The 23,038-nt window shown below is 35.7% G+C and overlaps 1 long non-coding RNA gene across 1 annotated transcript; it reads right to left on the bottom strand.

Moving 5' to 3' along the window:
* Positions 1-16,648: 16,648 nt before the first annotated feature.
* On the bottom strand, positions 16,649-20,548 carry LOC128558802 (uncharacterized). The gene is made up of 3 exons (XR_008371929.1): positions 20,408-20,548; positions 17,202-17,314; positions 16,649-16,800 (listed from the first exon to the last, which is right to left on the bottom strand). It is a non-coding gene; the product is annotated as an uncharacterized LOC128558802 (long non-coding RNA).
* Positions 20,549-23,038: the final 2,490 nt, after the last annotated feature.

Here is a 23,038-nt window from a genome sequence, read left to right as displayed (position 1 = left end):
GTATACATTTGATATTTGCAATGTAAGGGGACTGTCCCATACGACAATAGTCTCCAACACAATTCAACTTTAGAATTTAATTGAGTAGTGAAAACTTTTTGGCAATCGATATGATTACAAATTTTGTTTATTCTTGGAATTACACTTTTATTTTCAATATTTGCATTCCATTTCTCTGACTATAACAATCCACAGTACCATTCATAGGTATATACTGTTCATTCTTCCCACTCATGAGTTCTCAGACATTGTAAGTTTCACGACGAATCATTCTTATATACATTTATAAAAATATATATTCATTATATTCTACACATCTTTTTTTCTCTTTTTTTTTCTTCTTTTTTTTACTTAGTTTCTTAGTGGATTGCTTTCGTTATATTCTCTTCTTATCTAATTTGTTATGTAAAATTCATATGACAATTCTGTCACAACATTTGTTCTTTCTGATTAGTTTTCCTTTTTTCTTTCTTATTTATTTTTTCTCCCTTTGTGCCTTATCAAAAATGTAATGCCCTGCAATGTTCACATTTTTATATCATCTGCTATTATTTAATTTTTTCTTAAGTCTATTTCTGTTATTACAAAGGTTACATGATAAAAATATTATTTCTTTAAATGTAATCCAACGCTTTGCCTTTCAGTTTTTAGTGATTTGATGCATAGATTACAAATAACATTTATACTTTTACCACTTGTACATAATTTTATCTCATTTCAATCTCTGTTCATTGTACTACATACTCTTTATGACACTAAAAATTGCATATTATTTTGATTCATGTCTTTTATTTCACTGTCTATGTTAGGATGCTTTTTTTTATATATTGTTATGTTAGAGCACCATATGTTAGACTGGCTGTAGCCAATTATGTTATCCTCATTAACTATCCTAATTAAAGTTACCATTATAATTATTTGCTTTGTTTTAGTCACGCTTTTAAACTTAACGGTTTGACTGACGTTTTACTGATGGACTTGTAAAAAAAGCCCTGTTTATGAAATAACATCACACATTTTATAGCTAAAAGTTATCCCACATATCCAACAGGTAACAAACAAGTAGAAACGGCATGTCTTGGAGATATTTATTCTCCGATTGTCCGTGTAGGTTCGTCTGTCGTTCTGAAGCCATAGTTGTGTATTCAAAAGTCATATGGAGTTAAAAATTTTGTTATCGTTTGTATAAATACAGCTGTAGAACGACAGAGAAATGGGCCAGGACAATGTCAAAATATCCCTCTAATTCTAACGGGGAATAAATATCTGAAAAAACATAGGTTAAAATAGTTAAACACCCTGTCCTGTCACGCGAGTAGTCCCTGGAAAGAAATCGCATATATTTCGTCCTTAAAAGCTTAAAGAGTATCAAGAATAATCAAAGCACTGAGAGGACTGGTGTGGGCAGCGGTTGACAGCTTCTAATAATGGGCATGAACAGTTAGCTTAAGTTTGGTGATGCTAGTAAAACTACTTTTGATTAATAAGCATTTTCAACCTTTCTTTTTCCACATCAGTGGGTAAAACTCTGCTTTTTATTCTGTCAAAGAGGATAAAATAATATATGAGCAAAGCTCATATGCTCATTGAAAATTTTGTGAGGTTTGGTTAATTTTACTCAATATCTTTTTTTAATAATCAGCATTTTAAACAAATCAATGGGAAACACCCTGCTTTTACTGGAACAAAGTGGATAACAGTAAATGTCAGCAAAGGACATGGACTAATTGATGATTATATTATGTTTGAAGATTCTAGTTATATCAAGAGCTTGTAGAACATTTCCAAGAAGTAACTGACAAGGAACAGAGAATATTTTATCACTGCTCACTGGACATTCAACATATAGACCTTAAATCAATAAGTATGGGTCATTTACTAGGCTTAAATGACCTCCGTATCAAATGTGATCTTACAAAAAGCATTATCTAGTTTCCTGCCAAAAAAGTTCTATTGTCAATGTGATATTGACCTTTCATCTACTGAACTCAAAATCAATAGGGGTCATTTGCTGGTCATGACAAATCTCCCGATCTCATGATCTTAGGCCCAAGCGTTCTCCAGATATCATCCGGAAACTGATTTGTCTACAGACAGACCAACATCCATCATAAAACGTTAATATTTACAATATACCCCTCCTCCCTCGAAGGAGGGCAATTAATTTTCAAATGAGAAGATGCCCCTAGCCCCCAAATGCATAGTCGTAATAGGCAGGAAGTCAATAGAGGATAGGAGCGAAAGACAAAGAGACACTAATGATTGGCTGCAATAGAGATCATCTACTTGGCATTTCCAACCACCCTATGAAGTTACAAAATTCTGGGTCAAGTGTTTCTCAACCAAACCGTTTTCCATGTTCAGGCCCCTGTGACCTTGACCTTTAATCGGATGAGCCCAAAATCAACAGAGGTCATCTGCTCTGCATGTCCAATCATCATATCCAAGTTTCAACATTCTGGGTTAAGTGATACTCAAGTTATTGATCCAGAAAGAGTTTTCCATTTTTATGCCTCTGTGACTTTTCGCTTAAGTCAAGTGACCTCAGATACATTAAGGGTTATCGACTTTGAAGAGTTAAATATTCCTACCATCTTGATTGAAGGTTCTGGGTCAAATGATTCTAAAATTATTGGTTGGAAACTGTTTCCAAAGTTCTGGTTCCTGTGACCTTAACTTTTATCAAGTGATTCAAAAATCAGTAGGGGTCATCTACTCTACATATCCAATCATCCTATGAAGTTTCAACATTCTGGGTCAAGTGGTTTTCAAGTTATCGATCAGAAACGGATTTCCATGTTCAGGCCCCTGTGACATTGACAGGTGATTTTTTTTTCAGATGAGATCTCATTTTGGTAAAAGCAGGCTATGAATACATTATACACTAATTACATAGATAAAAGACACTTCAGAATAGTTCTTAAATTAAAAGCAATCACAAAAGAATATTTACAATGACATCAAATGTTTCATTCAATTTTAAAACAAACAAAACAACTAATACTGTCTCCCATATCAGCCCACATCATGATCTCCAGATTGCATTCGGTCATTTTTCAGCTGTAGATTAATACAATATGCCTCATAATCATGACAACATGTATTTTTAGTGTTGCTATATTTTCTGGCCCTTTGGGATCATGGAGTCTATTCAAAATATGTGTAGTAGAGTTCCGGTGCTAGGGAGCGTAAGAGGTGTTGCACAATTCATTACCTCTCATGAACAGACTCAATCAAACCGAGTCTGCTATTATTCTTAATGGTTGCATTCTATGCTTCCAAAGGAACCTTTAACGAATTTTATTGTTAAAAATGCAATATTGAAAATTGAATTTATTCTAACTTAGTTTGAATTGCCGCAAATGATTTTATTGCAGTCTTCCGAAACCCGCTGTTGTATAATATCCGAGAAGAAATCGTACGCCAGTACGTGAATATTTTGGGGCGAAAACACCGCAAATCTACCGGCGATTAAAAGGCGAACTTGTTAAAAATTATGTTTCTTTCGAATTAATTATATCCCTTAATGATATGTCAATCACAAACACCTGCTGGAATATAATATTAAATCAAACTGAAGTGTATACGTTCGTATTTTCGGGAAACGGGTACGAATTTTTCGCCCACTCCATTACGGCTGCATTTTTTTCCCAAGTCGTGCAAATAAAAGTTATTTACGTAAATATTATGAACCTTTCAAAGGATCGTATCTTTCTCTATGAAAAAAAATAGATAAGATAACACATCTTCTGTTGATTTCATGCAGTATATTTCCCATAAACCCATTTCTATGCTATAAAGTTCGACGGATACACGGGTGCAATTTTATCCTTTACGCCGGGCTAATTAGATGTTTTCTGATCATGTGACAAAACAAGCTCTTTAGTGTTGTTATAATAATAAAATTTCGATTAACGTTTCTAGCAGGAACTGAGTTTTAATTCAAAACGTTTACAAAAGACGCAACTTGGTTTTAGTACCGATTATAGATCGACGCGGATGGTGCTGAAGTACTGCATTATTTTTGTAGGTCATTTATAGTTTATTCTGGTCACGTGATGAAGAATAGTTGTAGTCATGTGATCAAATCAAGCATGCTCATTTTCATACGCGTTGTTTTTGTTATAAAATATAGATTACGACATATATGTACTTTAGCAATGCATTTTTTGATAAAGTTGAACCTCGGAAGCTTTCTGAAAGTTAAACGGACTTGAATTACGTAAAATTTATGGAAGACATGGAACTACTTGTTCTTCGGTTTCGGATAAGCGTTTGACCGTAAATTTGTGGTATGGTAAATCTGTGGTCAAGCTTCGCTGCCCACAAAAACGATTAAGATATATATATACCTTACCTCCGGTATTACCAGTTTAAGGTTTTCCCTAAGAAATGACGTCACGTTCGCGGGGAATTAGCGAGGCCCAAAAAGGGGTCTGTAAAACGTTAAATTTTAACATACTCGATAGTAAACCACGGACACGAGTTTTTCATGAATATGTATATCGGGAACTGCCCATATGATCTGGAATTATGAAAAAGACAAATGATATTTTGTAGAACTGTAAAAAGATCACAAGTTTGCGTCAAATTTATTTGTCCCAGCCACACGGAAAATTGCGACAACAGGAAATAGAATAAATTATGCTTAAGTCACAGATATCTGGACAATGTAGTACTGTAACACCTCTTTAATGTTCCCTTACTCGTGTAAATAATCTTGTTAACACATGGAATGAATTAAACTTCATAACGATTTTGGCAAATATGACTTATTCTTCTTCATAGAGCCATGGTTTGCAAGCCTTACAGTACAACTCACTGTTATCGTCAAGGCTCTCACGCAGGTAATTTTGCTCACTCTCACTCAAACAGTCAAAGTGGTACCAACGCAAATACATACTCTCATCACATCCAAACCATAAAATGCCCATTCTCTTATCATTCACACGGCCTCTCACCCTACAAATACCACAAATATACAGTTCACTGTCAAGCTCCCCTAAAAGTTTGTCTCACGAGCCTGTTATTTTTCTGCAGTTTTCCTACGTTTTTCCTCGGCCCTTTTGTCCTTTTCAACCTTTCGCTTTTCGCTCTTAATGGCTTTTTCTTTTTCATATTCTTCCTTTTGTTTCCTCGTTTCCTCTCTCTGTCTTTGCCGTTGTTCCTGTGCTTGTTTTTTAGCCAACGCTTGCTCTTCTTTTTCCTGTAATGTATGTTGCTTTTGAACTAAAATCGAGGCACAACTACACAAGTACAGCCGTTAATAGATGTGACCGTGTAGGACAAAGCAATTAAAATGTAGTCGTCACAAACATTTCAGGATCGGCTTCAGTATAACAGTATTAAATTATTTTAAATATTGTAAACCTAACATGAATTGAGAGACTCTCATTTGAACAACTGTTGTTCTACATATGTACCAGAACGGCGTGCATTCTCATTACATTTTGCCAAACGGATAAAAATAAGTACGCAATGACAATTTTTCGTTGCATTTACGTGTATTCTGATTTCTTGTTTGGTGGTAAGCACAGACCTAATAAACTCTGCCAACTTTATATTCGTGAAAAGTTTGGCTTTTCACGTAATTGTTATGCGTATAAATGGCACACGCCAAGTATGCTTTCAACAATGAAGATTATAGAGTATTATTAAAGAGCGCGGCATAATACTAGCACACTTTACGGATTCGGAGATATTGTAATTCGAATCTTGATAGCTCATTACTAATGAAAGTATCTATAGGGTACATGTAAATAACGGTTTATGTTTTACTTTCAGGAACATAAGCTTTCCCTCTCCAGTTAAAACTCTTGCGTCTGTTATCATTCGCTTCTTCTTTGATGCACTAAGAGGTTTGACTGGAGGCGGCACAAAAAGGTCTGCAAGTCTCTGTGGTATTAGACCTTGTATTACAAAAGGATTAGTGCGCAAGTTTCACAAGTACAGATGGTGTTAGAGCTGTTTTTATGCCCCCAGCATCTACTGACGCGGGAAGCTATAGTGATTGTTCTGTCCGTTCATCCGTTCGTCCGTCCGTACGAGGTTAACCAAATGGGACCGTTTCGCCTAGCATCAACACCCCTTACTAGAATGACTTGATACTAATGCAGATGTCACCTGTGACCATTCCTCATCTTTAGACATCATCTGACCTCAGTTTGACCTTGACCTTGACCTCATTTTGGACTTAGGTTGCTTTATATGGGTCATCTCTTGGTTAACCAAATGGGACCGTTTCGTCTAGCATCAATACCCCTTACAAGAATGAATTGATACTAATACAGATGTAAACTGTGACCATTCCTCATCTTCAAACATCACCTGACCTCAGTTTGACCTTGACCTTGACCTCGTTTTGGACTTAGAGTGCAAAATCTATCGACAAGGATGCCACTGGGGGCATCCAGCGTTTATTGAACGCAGCTTCCTGTCTATGTCTGCAATGTTAAAAATATCACATCTGCATTGATACTGCACTCTTTTTGTACACAATACTATCATTTTCACTCTAATATTTTTATAATAAATTGATATCTAACATTCAATATTCTTTTATTATGCTATATATGCATGTTTATACAGTTTACGTATACATTTTACTTAGACGTCAAAGTCTCACCAGTGCTGCTACCAGATTTCTCAGCACTAAAAGAAGGTGGAATTAATTTCCCTGCGGGAATAACACCTTGGTTGAATGGATATAGCCCAGCCTCCGCGAACGCATCTTGGACAGAACATGGCGTCGCCTTGTCAACAGCATACTTTAATATAATTGGAAACTTTGCCTTGCAAACTGTTGTACTGGCACATGTAAATCCAAGATTGATGGCGACAGCAGGAAATCTACTTTTTAGTGGCCCAGTTAACTGTAATAAACGTCAGATAAAACATACTTGACAATGTTCTAAAATATTTTTTACCTGCATATATGAACTATACAGTATTAAAATGTATTTTCAAGCTTTCATCAGAAGCGGTCTTTTAAAAAAGTTGATAGTAGATTATTAACTCTTCTAAATGGACTGACTGCCAATCTTTCAGTTAGGAGTTTAGGACATTTTCATTTATATCAAATGGCAGATACACTAAGAGTTAAATTTAGTTAGTTTACAGATAATTTCTCTGACTTTAAAAGGTTATGTTAGCATCATTGGGAGGTAAGTAAAACACCTTTAAGTCAAGAGGTTGCAGCAGATGGGTAGTGTGTGCTGGAAGGCCTACTAAAACGATTCTATTTGCAACTGCATTCTCAACCAATTGCAAGCTGATGTGCGAGTCGTGGTTGTCCATCACAAACAGCACAGGCCTCTCTTGTCCGCAGTGCGGGACGAAGATTTTGACAGACCAGTCTATGAACAGCTCAGTGTCCATATACTCGCTCTCAGAATTGGCTAATACCAAGCTGTCCGGGATAATGTCCTTGTAATTCCTGTGAGGTAACGATCCCTGCAAAATGTGTATAATTTCATGTATTTGTATTTGTTAGTATTTTTCTGTGTGTAGAGAGCATAGCATGTACAAATATTATATTATTAGTACCCGGTTTTACAAGGATACATAGGCTTTTCTGTTTTTATTTCTAGTTTAGTAATATATTATTCTGTTTCGTATTATAGATCTACCTTATAAATAACCATGGACGGCAAAAAACGACCATCAGCACACACACACGCACGCACGCACGCACGCACGCACGCACACACACACACACACGAGCCGTGATATGATCTGTTGTCGATACTCTTTTCCGGGTGAATGATGAGTCTCTGGAACCAATTACTTTAGTTCGAGTTGCCTCCTTTCCCGTCCATCCGGTCTCATCACAGTTAAAAATCTGAGAGTAATCGAATAATCATATAATTCAATCGAGAGTATATTAGATATTTAAGGAAAGTTTTGAGTAATATAAACTTAATCATTTTTTGAAGATCGCAGATGAACGATTAAGGTTCAATGACTCTCTAAACACCGACTCCTATCGTAAGCCTGGCAAAATTTGAAAATAATAGTATCAATAATACTGTTCAGAGTAAACTATCTTAAACATTATGTACGGTACTGTTTAACATGACGATGGACTTTTACGCTCACAAACACACCATGAAACTTATTTAACAAAAGAGAAGTATATAAAAACACGTTTACTTGAGATGGCTTATCTTCAATGCCATTCTTGGCCAGTGCTTCATTAAGGAGATAGAAATATTGATTCATAATTTTTTAATTCGACATTGCTGTTCCCCCATGATCCTGATCTTGTGGTTTCCTCTCGCTGAGTTCTGGATGCCGCCCGAAGAACGTCCTGAACCATTAGTCTGAAGGGCCCTTTTCGGCATTAAATAATGACGGACGACCTGTCACCAGATGAGTAAATTCTAATAATTTAATACATGTAGTATAAGAAATAAAGCTTTCGTTTTCGATAAAATATTGACTGAAAACAGAATGTATTTTTATGCACCTGTAGACACTGACAATTTTGAAGTTGTTACAGATTTGTTTATTTACTTTCTTATTTATTTACTTATTTACTTGTATTTTCTTTTAATTCGTTTATTTATTTATTATTTACCAGATCTTTCAACAAGGCCTTAACAAAACATCTGGCCATCGCTGTTGTGAGAGGAAAGCCATGTTTTGACATACACGCCAAGTAGTTGGCTAGGGCTGCTTCATTGAAGCTGTCTAGCAGGGCCAAACGAAGTTTTCTGCCATTTACAGTTAATTCTATCCGACAGAGTTGATTTTGGCACGTCATATTCTCTCGATGCTTTTCGGATTGATAAGCGGTTGTGTCGAACCGCTGTGACAGCTTGCAGATTTTTTCACCTTTTCCCATGAATTAGACTACATGAAAAAAATAGTGTTCTGTTAAAAAATCTTTGAATCTAAGGTTTAAAAATTATTATGAACATGCGACTAAGCTTATAAAGTGTTTTGCGACAAAAAATATACATGTAGATGTCGAGGTCGGGACCCGGTGGCGAAAAGTTTAAACAGGCAAGCTCTATCACCGCTGTACCACAACAGGCTTTTTCGATTTCTTTTTATTTTTATATATTAGCTCTACCATGCATTTCTCAATCTTCAACACAGCTTACAAAGGGACACATTACATATATAACAGTATAAAACAGACTGACAGCATTTACGTCCCTTATCTAGAGCGGGTATCAAAGCTATTCTACATGTCAATTTTACAATAACTGGCTAATCGAACAAGTTATGAAATATTTTGGCAAATTAGTATTGTTGACACAAAGAAAAATTTTCTTGTTGAGACTGTATGTATCGTCTGCTGGTCGTGAAGTAAAGACATGTAGCCTTAATTTTAAAACCCTCCAGACTGGCCTCTTTTGCGCATGCGCAATAAAAACGGAAGCCCGTCCAGTGAAAATGTTAACAAGTAACCATGCGGTAGGATTTCCACGATTATTATACTCATATGATTACCTGTGAAAAAATGAACTTGATAAACTTCTCCAAAACAAGCGTCTGTATGATTAAGCACAAAAATATGTAGACGATTCGCGAAAATAGAGCGTTGCGGGAGCGTGTACGGAGACTACTGCTATCCGGGGACTACTCGCGTGCCAGAAATTGAAATATTCATAGCTCTCACTCTGATTCTCTAAACGCCAACTTTGCAGCGCTGGCTCCTTTTCTTGGTGATAAATGCACATAGGTGGGTGAAACCTGTCAAATATCTATCTATCTTTTTATACTGCTTACTATACGGCCCTTCAACAAGATCCATACGTTGTCTTTGAAATCTCTGGCAAGTGTTAATTAGGACGAAATATATAGACATATGTCCACTTTCCTTTTTGAACCGGTCCTATTTCACAATTTTCAAACGTTCTCACGCGAAGAAATACCTTTGCTCTGCAGATCGACCTGAATACATGTGAAATATAACCGTTTCTGAGTGGAATAACATTGTCCCCTTTTTGAAATAAGGTTTTATAAATTTGTTACAGAAAGTAAAATATAAACTCACCCTCTTTCTTTGTTTACATTTCTCGTATAGTTCCGGTCATTAGCGCCGCCTCTGAAGTATCATTGGCTCTTTTTCAACTCACCTCCATAAAGAGAGCCAGTGTTTACAGGCCGTAAACCAAAAGACTATTACAAGAGCGTTACCGATGTCATAAACTACGGAAAGCTTTCACTAAATTGTACTACAGATCGTCTGAACTTTTAAAGAAATATAACACAAACCTTAAAACACTTCTAAAACTTGGTCTTACACACCATGTAGTTTATAGAATTCGAAAAATTAAACATAATGCTTATTTTAATCAAATATTTGTAAAATGTGTCAAAAAATCTTAGGGCATTTCGCAGCGGGGAGTGATTTTATTTACACTGTCTAATCTAACTTGTTGAAAATAGAGTAAGTGCGAGGTTGGCATGCCCTTAACGCGTTTAACCCCCCAGTTTCCTTTTTAGAGGTCACTGACCTGTTTCCAGGCGGTGCCCCTATTTGTTTTCAGTCCGTCTCGTACTTTCTGCTGTGTATTTTGTCTTGTTTGCTTTAAGCGTTTCTTTCCTCTTTCTCCTCACTGCCCCAATAACCCCATCCCCCATCCCATCCATTTCCCTTGCATTTATGCACACTTGCAATTGCTGCCTCTCTCCTTTTACCTTGAGTAAGTTATCGTGCCCACCATGACCGCCAGTCGTCCTTAGGCTTCCTGCTTATGTGTGTGCGTATGTGTATTTGTGTGTTATGGGCGGTGCCCCACAGTGTTGTATTTTCTTACTTTTCTGTTTGTTTATCTGTGTGCGTGTGCGTGCGTGCGTGCGTGCGTATGTGTTAGGAATATTGCATTTCAGGAACGCGGATTTCACTAATGAATAATCATTCTTGCTCCACCTTCCCCTAGCATCCGACCCTATTATCCACCCCTTACCATCCCATCCCCATTTTTCTGTATTTTGCATATATTTATAATGTTTTTGTTGTTGGAGTTTTGAAGCAATCCGTCTACAATATTTTTCCTTTACAGCTTCTTTTTGTTGGGGGCCTACTTTGCGATGCATAGCTCTATGGCTGTGTTTGGGGTGCTCTGTGCTTCCGGGAAATCTACCCTTGCATTTTATCTTTTACTTGTGGTCGAATCGGAAGTTATTATCAAGAAATATTGTATTACTTCCACAGTTCATCACCCTTGCTACACTGGCAAATGTCTAACTATGGACATTAAGTTTAGTGAAATGGACACCTAGATCCTATATGTAAACTTTGTGATCGTTAAAGCAACATAGTAAGTTTAGATAGAAAAAAATTAGATCATAAGAACGCTATAATTTGTTAGCTATTTAATTTCAACAGTGAAATAATATTTAATTCAATGTTACATTTAGAAGCGTGCAAACAAGTTTCAAACTAACTACTGGCATGAAGTCAAAACATTTACTAATGAATGGGAGAGCATTTGTAAATATTTAAGGTGATGAAGGAGGGATTACTTAAAAGGTGTAGGTAAAAATATTTAGAAAAGAATAGACAAGGAAAATAGTATCAACGGAAATAGACTAGTAAGACCTCATATTGAATAATTTTGATTAATTCAAATAACAATTTCATCGCATATATTTCAAACTTTATATTCTTGTAGTGTGATAGGTATATTTATGTATTTCATGTGTATGGATCTAATACCTCTTATGTCGAAGAAACGGGATGCATGTAGTGTTTGAACGGTCCATCTGCCCGTCCGTGTACTCAGTTTTTCCTTCTATGACACTTTGCCATCCAGCTGGCTTACGGAAGTTGGGTCGATTGTTCTGCCAAGGTGCCCGTCCCTGATGAAGTCATGCACGGTGGAACACTTGTGTTTTTCTCCACTAAACTTGGTATACAATACAAGGCATACATGCGCATATTATCTGAAACTCGTGATCTGATTACTGCTTTAGAGTGAGTCATTTGTCTTGAATTTAACATGTTACGAATTCATCAAAAAAATGTCATCACATATTGTCCTTCCATGCAAATGAAATGAAAAGTCTCCCGTGCATTCCATTGGAGATGTTGTATTTCATTTTTTTTTTCAAAACGTTCAGCAGTAGTTTTTGCGGTATGCAGATTCCATTACCTCGGATAACCCTTCCAAATTCTGGCTATTTTAGTTCTGCCGATTGTTTTCTCGTTTAGGACAACTCCATTACATCATTTGGGGACCTCACGTCGTTTTTTATGTATCGTTGAACACCGTATGATCACATCAGCGGATAATTCTAAACAACATTTTTGTATATTATTGTGCATATGTTTAATTTTGCTCAATCAAGGGCGGGCTAGAGGGCGTATATTTTAGCACTGATTTCCACAGGCCTATCCAATTCGAACCGGCAATATTTATCGTGTTGGGCGACCTGTGGAGTTTCCACTTTTTATACGCCCGTTTGAAAAACGGGACGTATTATGGGAACGCCCCTGGCGGGCGGGCGGGCGGGCGGCGTCCACAGACTTTGTCCGGAGCATATCTTCTACCTGCATGGAGGAATTTTGATGAAACTTGGCACAGTTGTTTACCATCATGAGACGGAGTGTCACGCGCAAGAACCAGGTCCCTATGTCAAAGGTCAAGGTCACACTTAGAGGTTAAAGGTCAAATTCAAGAATGACTTTGTCCGGAGCTTATCTTCTACAGGCATGGAGGGATTTTGATGAAACTTGGCACAGTTTTTCACCATCATGAGATGGAGTGTCATGCGCAAGAACCAGGTCCCTATGTCTAAGGTCAAGGTCACACTTAGAGGTTAAAGGTCAAATTCAAGAATGACTTTGTCCGGAGCATATCTTCTACCTGCATGGAGGGATTTTGATGAAACTTGGCACAGTTGTTGACCATCATAAGACGGAGTGTCATGCGCAAGAACCAGGTCCCTTGGTCTACGGTCAAGGTCACACTTAGAGGTCAAAGGATACAAGAATGAAAACTTTGTCCGGAGCATTTCTTCTTCATGAATAGAGGGATTTTGATATAACTTGTCACAAATGTTCACCACCATTAGGCGGAGTGGCATGCACAAGAATTAGGTCCCTAGGTCAAAGGATACAAAAATGAAAACTTTGTCCGGAGCATTCTTTCTTCATGCATAGAGGGATTTTGATATAACTTGGCACAAATGTTTACCACCACGAGACGAAGTGTCATGCGCAAAAACCAGGTCTCTAGGTGTAAGGTCAAGGTCATACTTAGAGGCCAAAGGTCAGATACAAGAATGACTTTGTCCGAAGCATTTCTTCTTCATGCATGGAGGGATTTTGATGTAACTTGGCACAATTATACACCATCATGAGAGGAAGTGTCAGGCACAGTTTCTTTCTTTAGAATTACTTCCCTTTGTTGTTACTATAAATAGCTTATATTGTGACTTCTTCATTACTAGTTGTAGGGAAAAATCGAAACCACTTTTCTGTAGTACAACATGCATGATACATCCAATTTTGAGGTGTATTTTGACCAATCTGTACCTGGTTAAGATTTTTGTGTGGACTTACAATTTTCTTTTTGGAATTTTGTTTTTGTTTTTTAAGATTAACTTCCCTTAGTTGTTACTATAAATAACTTTTATAGTGTAACTTTTTTATATTTGACCATAGGGAAAAAACAAGACCACTTTTCTGTGGTACAACATAGATGTTACTTTCAAATTTTAGGTGTATTTTGAGATCTCTCTACCTGGTAAAGAGATTTTTTGTGGACTTAGGAAAACAGAAGACTTGCAATGATTACTAAACAACCACAAAATTAAAATTCATTTGCAATACAGCAGCTAGAGTAAAGAAATTTGCTGTGACGGGCGTATATTGTGACATTCTGGCACTCTTGTTATAATTTGGTATACATTATCAACATGTGGATATGTGTATATTGGCAGGAATTACATGACCGATTATTTTTTCTGAAACTGAAACTGAAATTGATTAATTTGATTAAACACCTATTTCTATACAATGGCATATTTAGTGGCGTTTTACATTTAATTTAACAAACCTTAAAAAATATACATGATGATATGCTAAATTTCACAAAAATTTAAAAACTAACACCTGCTGTTATCGCATATGATACAATTATCTCTAAAATACAGTCTTAAGATCTTTTTGAATGTATCAAGTGATTGACCTTTGCTTAATTCTAACGGCAGATTATTCCACAGTTTTGGACCAATGGTACAGAAACTTCTATCATTAAATGCTCTACACTTGTTGTATGAAACAACATAACGACATTCAGGATTTTCTGACGATCTAAAAAAAAAAAACACTTGTCTTCTAGGTACATATTTTGTTAGCAATTCTGTTAAATACATAGGTGCTCTGCCAATGTGACAGCTATACATGAAAGAAAGTATTTTAAACTCCATCCTTGCTTTCACCGGCAACCAGTGATCTAGTAAGTCATACAATGCTTGTTTGGAGCTGTCTAATTTCCTCCTGTTAAGGACAAGTTTTGCACATGTGTTTTGAATACGTTGCATCTGACGCAACTCACCGTTAGCTATACCATACAGTATGACATTGCAGAAATCCAGATGTATAATAACTGGAGACAAAACTAAAATTTTAGTGGCTACGTTTGTTAAATATTTTCGGATGTTCTTAATTCGTATGTAATTTAACATGGCCCTGCAGCATTTGCGATTTACTTGATCTTTGAAGTTCGAGGTTTCGTCAAGAAATGCACCAAGACATCTAATTGTGCTTTCACGTTTGCTATTATCACCAGTAATGTTAGTCGAATTTGTTAAACACTTAATCAATTGAGGTATGCTACTAAACATAATAAATTCAGTTTTTGAAGTGTTCATTTTTCTATTCATCCAGTCATTAATATTAATCATTAATTATAACTGTGCACCGCTCGAGTTCCCGACCGCTTGTGATTCTACAGAAGTAGACATGGGACGAAAGCTTTTATTTGCAATATGATCATCAGCAAAACCGTAGACTGATATTGATTTGGGAATGACATAAAAGAAAGAGTTCTAGCATAGGTGAGATACAGTCACGGAAGTTGCCTTGGGGCACACTGCATTCAAGATAGCGGTCTGATGAATTTTCACTTACAAGTACGAAGCTTTAAGGAGGAATCTACCCATTGAAGGGCTGTTTCGCGTACACCATACTGTGTTTTTAGAAAATCTAGCAGAGACCTGATTTTTGAGCAAAGGTCATTACAACTGCTTGTTTGTATTTCGCAGGAAAAAACACCTTGTTGTAATGAGAGATTCACCAGTTTAGTGATACTAGGGAGAAGTTGATCTACACGTGATTTCAGAATACGTGTTGGCAAAATATCTAGCTCTAGAGACGTAGTATTCAATTCATTGCTGAGTTTTTTCACTTCGTTTTGAATCAGTTCACTAGACTTGTCTAAATGTACATCCTTTACTTGAGGTTCAAAGTTTTCGTTTTCTCTTAGGGATTGACGTGTTTTTGGCTTTTTTTAGATTTTGCCATGAACTAGTCTGCAAATTTTTTGTCAAATGAACTATTAGACTCTCCTTGAGGCAGTGGGTTTTCAGATTTGGTACCAGTTAGTTCAGATACTAATCCATACAGAGGCTTGGATTCACTATAAGCGTTCTCTATCTTTCCACTGAGTGTGTTTCTCCTTTGATCTTACTGCTTTATACAAACTGATCTGTTTTACCGTAACTCCTCTATGTACGCTTATACTTTCTTACTGTTTTAGATGTTGCAAATTTTCATCGACCCATGGTTTGGATGCTCCCTGAATTATAGTTTTCTCTTTTAGAGGAAAGATCGTGCGGGTTGTTGAATTGACAAATATCAAATGGTTGGGGTACCGCTTTTCAAGTTTTCCCGACCATATCTTTTCACTGGCACGTATCCAGAAAAGAATAATGATAACGATACATCTCAGTCAGTTCATAGTCTCTACAAGCTCTCATGCAAAGGTTTAAATATTGCTTTAAAACTGTTAAAATGGAGAATTTTTTTATGGAGCGGAAGAAAATAAACACGACTTTGTCCATTCAATATCTATGTTACAGAATTCCGCTTATCCCGGTGCTAGTGGGGCGTTAGGGGTGTTGCATTTTCAATCAGTACCTCTCATGAAATGCCTCACTCAAAGCAAAGTTGCTATTATTTAGCTTTGTAATATTTACCTTTGTACCTTCGTAACATTATTTGCTTCAAAAGGATCTTCGAATAGATCTTTTAAAAGAATAATGAGATGAATATTTGTACCGACGAATTCTTACAAGATTAATTACTTTATCGCAAACAAAGGAAGACATAATTTCATAATAAGAATATCATTTGAAATGTACAGCCGTCAAACAGCATTTCTTGTGTTTTAATATTTTTCTTTCGAGCTGAAAGGTATACGAAACATTTATTTTTGGAGCAAACACATATCAAGGTTTCGGGAATGCAGCATTTTCGAATATAATCATATGTTTTCTTTTGTATAAACTAGTTTAACACATCAGAAGTGACTAGGTCTTTTGTTGTTCGGAAAGACATCTGACGGACAAACTTTTCTGAAACTTTGTCCATATATCAATTTCAGCTATTAAATGAATTGAAAATAACGAATCAACTAATTTTGTTAGTCAGTTTATTTGTAAATAAATAAACAGAATCTTCAAGTATGGCTGCGAATGACGATGGAAACGATGATGTGAAATGTACATTCGTGTGAAGAACAGGACCGGCTAGACTGGCTTCCCGTTTTAGACACCATCGAGTTGCAACATGAATACTGAAAGAAATCTGATAGCACTTTCCGGAACCGTGTAAATCTGAAAAAGAGGAGATAATATTTCGATTAAATTTTTAAAACATCTTAACGACTATCTTTTAATTTATTGACTGTTCTTTGGTAGAAGACAGCACTTTTGGTAGTTAAATTTCTTTAGGCCTTGTCAGTTGAAAAATTAATACATGTATTACAATATTATATCAGTCCAAATATGTTTTAATAAACGACATCTTCAAATTAAGCACGTCTGTGTGTGTAGTGTGCCTGTCCGATTGTATAACTAGGTGCTCTCTTGTAAATGGAACTTAACCTTACAGCGCATATATAAAACAACTTGAGCTATTTCCGCTGCTAAAAATTTAAGAAACCCGCGTCATTGCCGCATCCCTCACCCCACCTCCTACATATTTAAAATATATAGAACAGAATCGATAAACTTACTGTTTAACCAGAAATTACGGTGACACCGGTTGTAGAAGAGGTTGTGCTGGTTGTGTTGAACAAGTTGCTGTTGAATAGGATCAAGATCAGGAACAAGAAGCCGATCAACATCACTGGAAATAAATAAATAAAAAGATAAATAAGCTGTTGAGCCAGACTATACTTATCGCTGATAGTATACTGTTTAAACATAATCAAAATTATAAATACATTCAACACTTTATGCAGCTGAATTTTAGGTACCTACATGTAGTACAAAAAAAAATAGTTTTTTTCACCTTTGAAGGTAGTCAATCACATTTGAGCAGCACTATATGACATTTTCGGGGACGGGTTTACCCGCTACCAAAGTTATAAGTGTATTTTGACAATCATAGAATCTTTATTTCATTCCTAATCACATCAAAGAGATGTATATGCGCTACAAAAAAAAAAAGATCTATTTATGAACATTACGGATGAATTGTCAGTGATTATTAATTATTATTAATGTAGGGATAATACACGCTTTTTTGTGTATTAACGTCTGCAGAAGCCCGCGGGATTGTTTGTGACCGAGACCGAAGGTCGAGGTCACAAACATATCCCAAGGGCTTCTGCAGGCGTTAATACACAAAACAAACGTGTATTGTCTCTATTCTTGCATAAAAAAACATTACACGACGACTAAATGCATTGTTTTCATATGTGATGACTTGACGATTCCGGTACATTTTTTACTTACCATTCTTGTTGTTCCTGGAAACGGTAAACATGTTTTAAATATCCATAACCGGGGCAGACATAACAACAACACTACTAAAAGCGTGATTTGAAGGTTTTTGAGCATCTTATTTTTATTTTTAGTTATTACAAACGTTACATTACACATAATTTTGCATATAACTAAAAAAAAATAAACAGGAACACAATTATTTTAAGAATAACAACTTTACATTCGAATTATTTTGAGTACGAACAAACAGAGTACGGATGAGTACGAAGCTAGTGACTAGCTTTCGAGGTTTATTATATGAATTCTGCGAACAATCAGGTAAAAACAAACCGACTGATACTAACAAAAATCATTAATATAATACCTAAAAACGGGCAATAGCACAAGTTACACGCGAAACTTATTTATTCACAGTTATTTACAATAACTGAACAGACGCTTTGTAAAGGGAGTAAACTCTAAGAGAAGCTAGTGCGTACATTGATGGGGGCAGTACGTTTGGGGTTGGAAACTGATACAGCTAAACATACTATGGATTACATTGTATCTATAATGATACAAGAAGAGGTTATTATGGAAGAAACAAGATGCAGATGCCAAATATCAGTCTGCGCAGAAATACATACATACCTCCCTGGCAAAGCATTTCAAAAATAAAAATCATGTATTAACAGCACGTGAACTGCCTTGTTTGCACACGATTTTTCTCCCGTTTATATATGGGCGGATCCAATGAAAAAAGTAGTTTTTATGCAAGAATTTATGTTTTTATTAATGAATAGAAAAATCACTTGTAGAAAAGTTTATATTCAGGGTCATGCACAAAACGCTCTCGTTCACAGAACAAACTTAAATAATGGCTCCCAGAAAATATTAATTACTAGAAAAGAAATACCGAATTGTTGAACCTTTAATGAATACGATAATGCATAAAATTTTACCCTCTTCCTCTTCATAGTATTATAAAGCTTTCTACAAAACCTCTATTGTAAAACTAGTTAAGGTAGTGGACCTGTCATGACAATCAGTAAATTCCGTATCCTCCGTTAGCGATTTCGGCATTTTCCGGTTTAAAAAAGAATGTTATTTAAGCGTTTGACTACTTAAAGTCCGAAGTATGCCGAATTGCATTACAAGGAGACGGGATCACAAGCAAATTAACGGGTGTCATTACAGATCCAAGTTACCATTGGAACGTCGTCTGGAAAACTGTCTGCCATTAACTGCGTTGTGGAGAGGCATTCGCTTTTAAGGTAGTTCTGCACGATTTATAAAACGGAAATGATTGCCATTTATCAGGAAAACGTAGAGCAAATCCTGGATTCGGCGTACGGAAATGAAAATCATTTTATGAATTTATGGCCACCTGCGAGTTAATTTATACAATAGCGCTGTCACTATCTTTCTAAAGCTATTTTTCTAAAGTTTTTCCAACTGAAGTTTGGTCATATTATGAATGTTAGAATATAGAGATTTTATTTCTTAAAATATCTAAAAAAATCCAAATCAAGCAATAATAAAGATGACAGCGCCGGGAATCGAACCCCGTACTGCCGCGGCAATAAATACATTTTCCCGTCGTCGTAAGCGAAATTAGTGAATTATGTCTTCAAAATATAGATATTTATAATCGAGACCGTTTACCTGGAGTAGAGCGTTACAAACGCGTTTCGATTTTCATCGTAGTATAAACTGCAAATTCTCATGTGTTTCCGTAACATATAATTTGTCAGTAATTAAGTTTTAAAGCCTTCTTAAGAAATATAGCATTTATTTTCAGATATCTAAAAAAATTTTTTTTTGTTGTCGAACGATCTGTAGGGCAGTTCGCTTTCAATAATTCAAAAACAAATGTCTTAAAATTAGCGTGAAATGTGCGCTTTCCTTTAATCATGGTCAAATATATAAGAAATAAGCCCACGGACCTGTACATTTTATTTCACCACTTAAAAAGTGGTCCAAATATTTCAAATAAGTCTAGCAAAAAATCAAGCACATGCCCTATCTTTTTATTTGCTGAATTACAAGTATATTTTGAAGTTTTGAAAAATCAGAGTTTAATCAAATTCTACATTATTCTACATTGTAGAAAAAAAATCTGTCCGAACGTGCAGAACTACCTTAAGCTGCGTTGTTAGCTGATTGGTGAGTGAGTTAGTGAGTTTTTAGAGTCGTCTATATGGGTTACCGTCGGCGGCTATTAATAAGAATATAAAGAAACAAAAGAATAAATGAGCCGTGCCATGAGAAAACCAACATAGTGGGTGTGCGACCAGCATGGATCCAGACCAGCCTGCGCATCCGCGCAGTCTGGTCAGGATCCATGCTGTTCGCTAACAGTTTCTCCAATTCCAATAGGCTTTAAAAGCGAACAGCATGGAGTCTGACCAGACTGCGCGGATGCGCAGGCTGGTCTGGATCCATGCTGGTCGCACACCCACTATGTTGGTTTTCCCATGGCACGGCTCAAATTGTTAAACATGTAACTTACAGAAAGTGCTGTCATTGTACCCAGCACCACGGCCAGCACCGGGGTAGACGGGAACGTACTGGTATCCACCATATCCCATACCGAGAGCGACACCGAGGACACCAAACAGAGCAACGAAGGCGAGAGCTGAGATCTTCATGATGCTGAAATCAAACCCATTAACTGATGATTTCAAATATTCATTGATGTCATTAAGAAATGTGTCATTTATATGACGCATAATTTTTCAGCATCTCTACTATGAAAAAATCTAAGTAGTATTACATATTACAAAGTCTGATTAATACGTTTTAAAGCGCTTAAAACGGTCAAAAGACAAAAAAGAATAATAAGAGAGGAAAAACGTGAGCATAAAATGTGACCAGTGTAACATCTTTACCGAGTAATCGTTTAAAACATATTTGATATTTTTGCACTGTGAAATTATGAGATATACTTTACCCTTACATTTCATTAATTAATTGAAAAACATAAGTAAAGTTTCATACACTTTAGATGTTTAAGTGAATTATATTTTACTTTTCTTTCAAGTTGCCATCCGTCTTTGATAAAACTTGTTCACAGTAAAAGTACCCTGTCACTTTTACATTAATTTAGTGAAATTTAATTTTAATACTGTAAGTTAAAATAACTTTACATACCTGATGACTTTCGACTACTTGAGAAATAGTGAAGACCACAGACTGCGTCACGTTTTTATAAGGGTAAAGGTTACTTCCGGGTAGTTTAAGGTGTGGACATGTCTGTCATGGCGCGTCTGTCAGGTGTGTACATTAGTGATATGTCGTGTTGTAACACCCTGTGGATACGTCTCTCTATTTTAATTCGTAATAGTCTATAGCATGTTTTCTGGGTAACAGATTTTTAGATTTTAAAGTTTATTTATGTCTCATTCATTTAGAAACATTTGCATACACCATAAAACAATTGTAAATAAGAGACGATATATATACTCAAATTAAAAACATACCATTTAACTTGCAAATTCATATAAAACCTTCTAAAACATATTTTAACAATTAGAATAAAAAAAATCGTATGTACTATAATATTCTGTACAATTTATGAATATAATAAAGCATCTCTGATATGACATTAGCAATTGATAAATTTAACATTTTAAAATACACCGCTAGTTAAAATTAATAACATTTATTCTTTAACCATTTGTACTTGCATACCTTTATCTTCTGATATTGCCTAGATTTAAAGGGATTTCCTATAGTTTTTTATGCTCATCTTTCTGCGCAGCCGACACTTTCTATGGAAAACTGAAGTGAAGTAAACATTTGTTGAAACATGTGACACTGAGACAATCTTAAATATGAGGAATCTTGAATGAAATAACATTTTTGATAAGTTTTATCAGTAATTAAATGTTGATACTGGTTTATGTTGTATTGACAAGTATCATGCCTGACAGGTATCTTGCCATTTTGTGGTTGTGTTTTCACATCGCATTTTAGTACAGAGACAGTGTTCGTTCATATAATGTAAGACAATTGACTTAGTACTGATAAAACAATATCACCTTTCAGATTATTTAGTATTCAATTATAGAAAGAATTAAGAACTTTTAAAACTTATTTTTTTAATATCTAGCAGATATATACATATAATTACAACTATTACTCAATTCATAGATTTGCGCGTTTCTGGTTGGCTGCTTCAGTACACGTGACCAACTTTATTGGATAAACTTGAACACCAAGGTTGTAACAAATTCAAATTGTCAATGTCTGAACTTTTTCATATCATATTTGGAGCATTTTAAACAAAGTTTTAATGATAAAATATGTTTGAATTTTAACTGTTACTTGTCATTTCAAGAACAGTGTCTGAGTGCATGTATTCATTTCATCCCAATGTTTTTTCTTCACACTGCTTATAAGTTATATCATTATCACTACAAATCTGTTATTGTTTTACATCTTAATTATCAGACTTATGAAGCTTAGAAATTGTCAAAATAAGGTAGTTTTATATTTCTTTTTAGATAATCTGATACAGCTCTGCAAAAATTTAAGCATATCTATTTCAATTTCAAAATTCCTTATGTTTATTGAGATATAGGAGTATAGATATTAAAAGATAAATTTTCTGACTTACCACAAAAAAGTATATATATTATATTCCTATCAGCCTTTAAGAATTACTTATGAAAACTGTCTGTAATGCCCACAGAGTTCCTTCTAAACATGTCCAGAATATCTGGTTGTAATTAACTTATCAGACTCATACTGTGACCTTACAGATAATGTTACAAATTAATTGATCTACAATTACCTGCTCTTATAAAAGCTCTTCAGTAACAGTTTACCAAAAGATTATAATCGTCTAAGTTCTTCTCGCGAACATGCCGTGATCATTGGTCTTCCTGTGAATATCCTGCGAACTAGTATCAAACCAATCGCGGCATGATCGCGGTAGCAGCGAACATCCCGCGAATACTTCCTGTGGATAGGTATGTTCGCGGCATGTTCGCGGCATGTTCGCAGCTTTATAACCATTTCGTAAAGGGCAGGACAGCACAGCTGGATATCATACCTTTAGTAGTTCAATTACATGTAGTACCTGTTGAAAATTTCAATCAATCATGGTTGTATATCATATGAATTGTGGGATATTCAA

The sequence above is a fragment of the Mercenaria mercenaria genome, chromosome 7 (assembly GCF_021730395.1).
Source record: "Mercenaria mercenaria strain notata chromosome 7, MADL_Memer_1, whole genome shotgun sequence".
NCBI classification, from domain to species: Eukaryota; Metazoa; Mollusca; class Bivalvia; order Venerida; family Veneridae; genus Mercenaria; species Mercenaria mercenaria.
The sequence above is the reverse complement of the archived record's forward strand: the minus strand, read 5'-3'. Positions and strand labels throughout refer to the sequence as shown.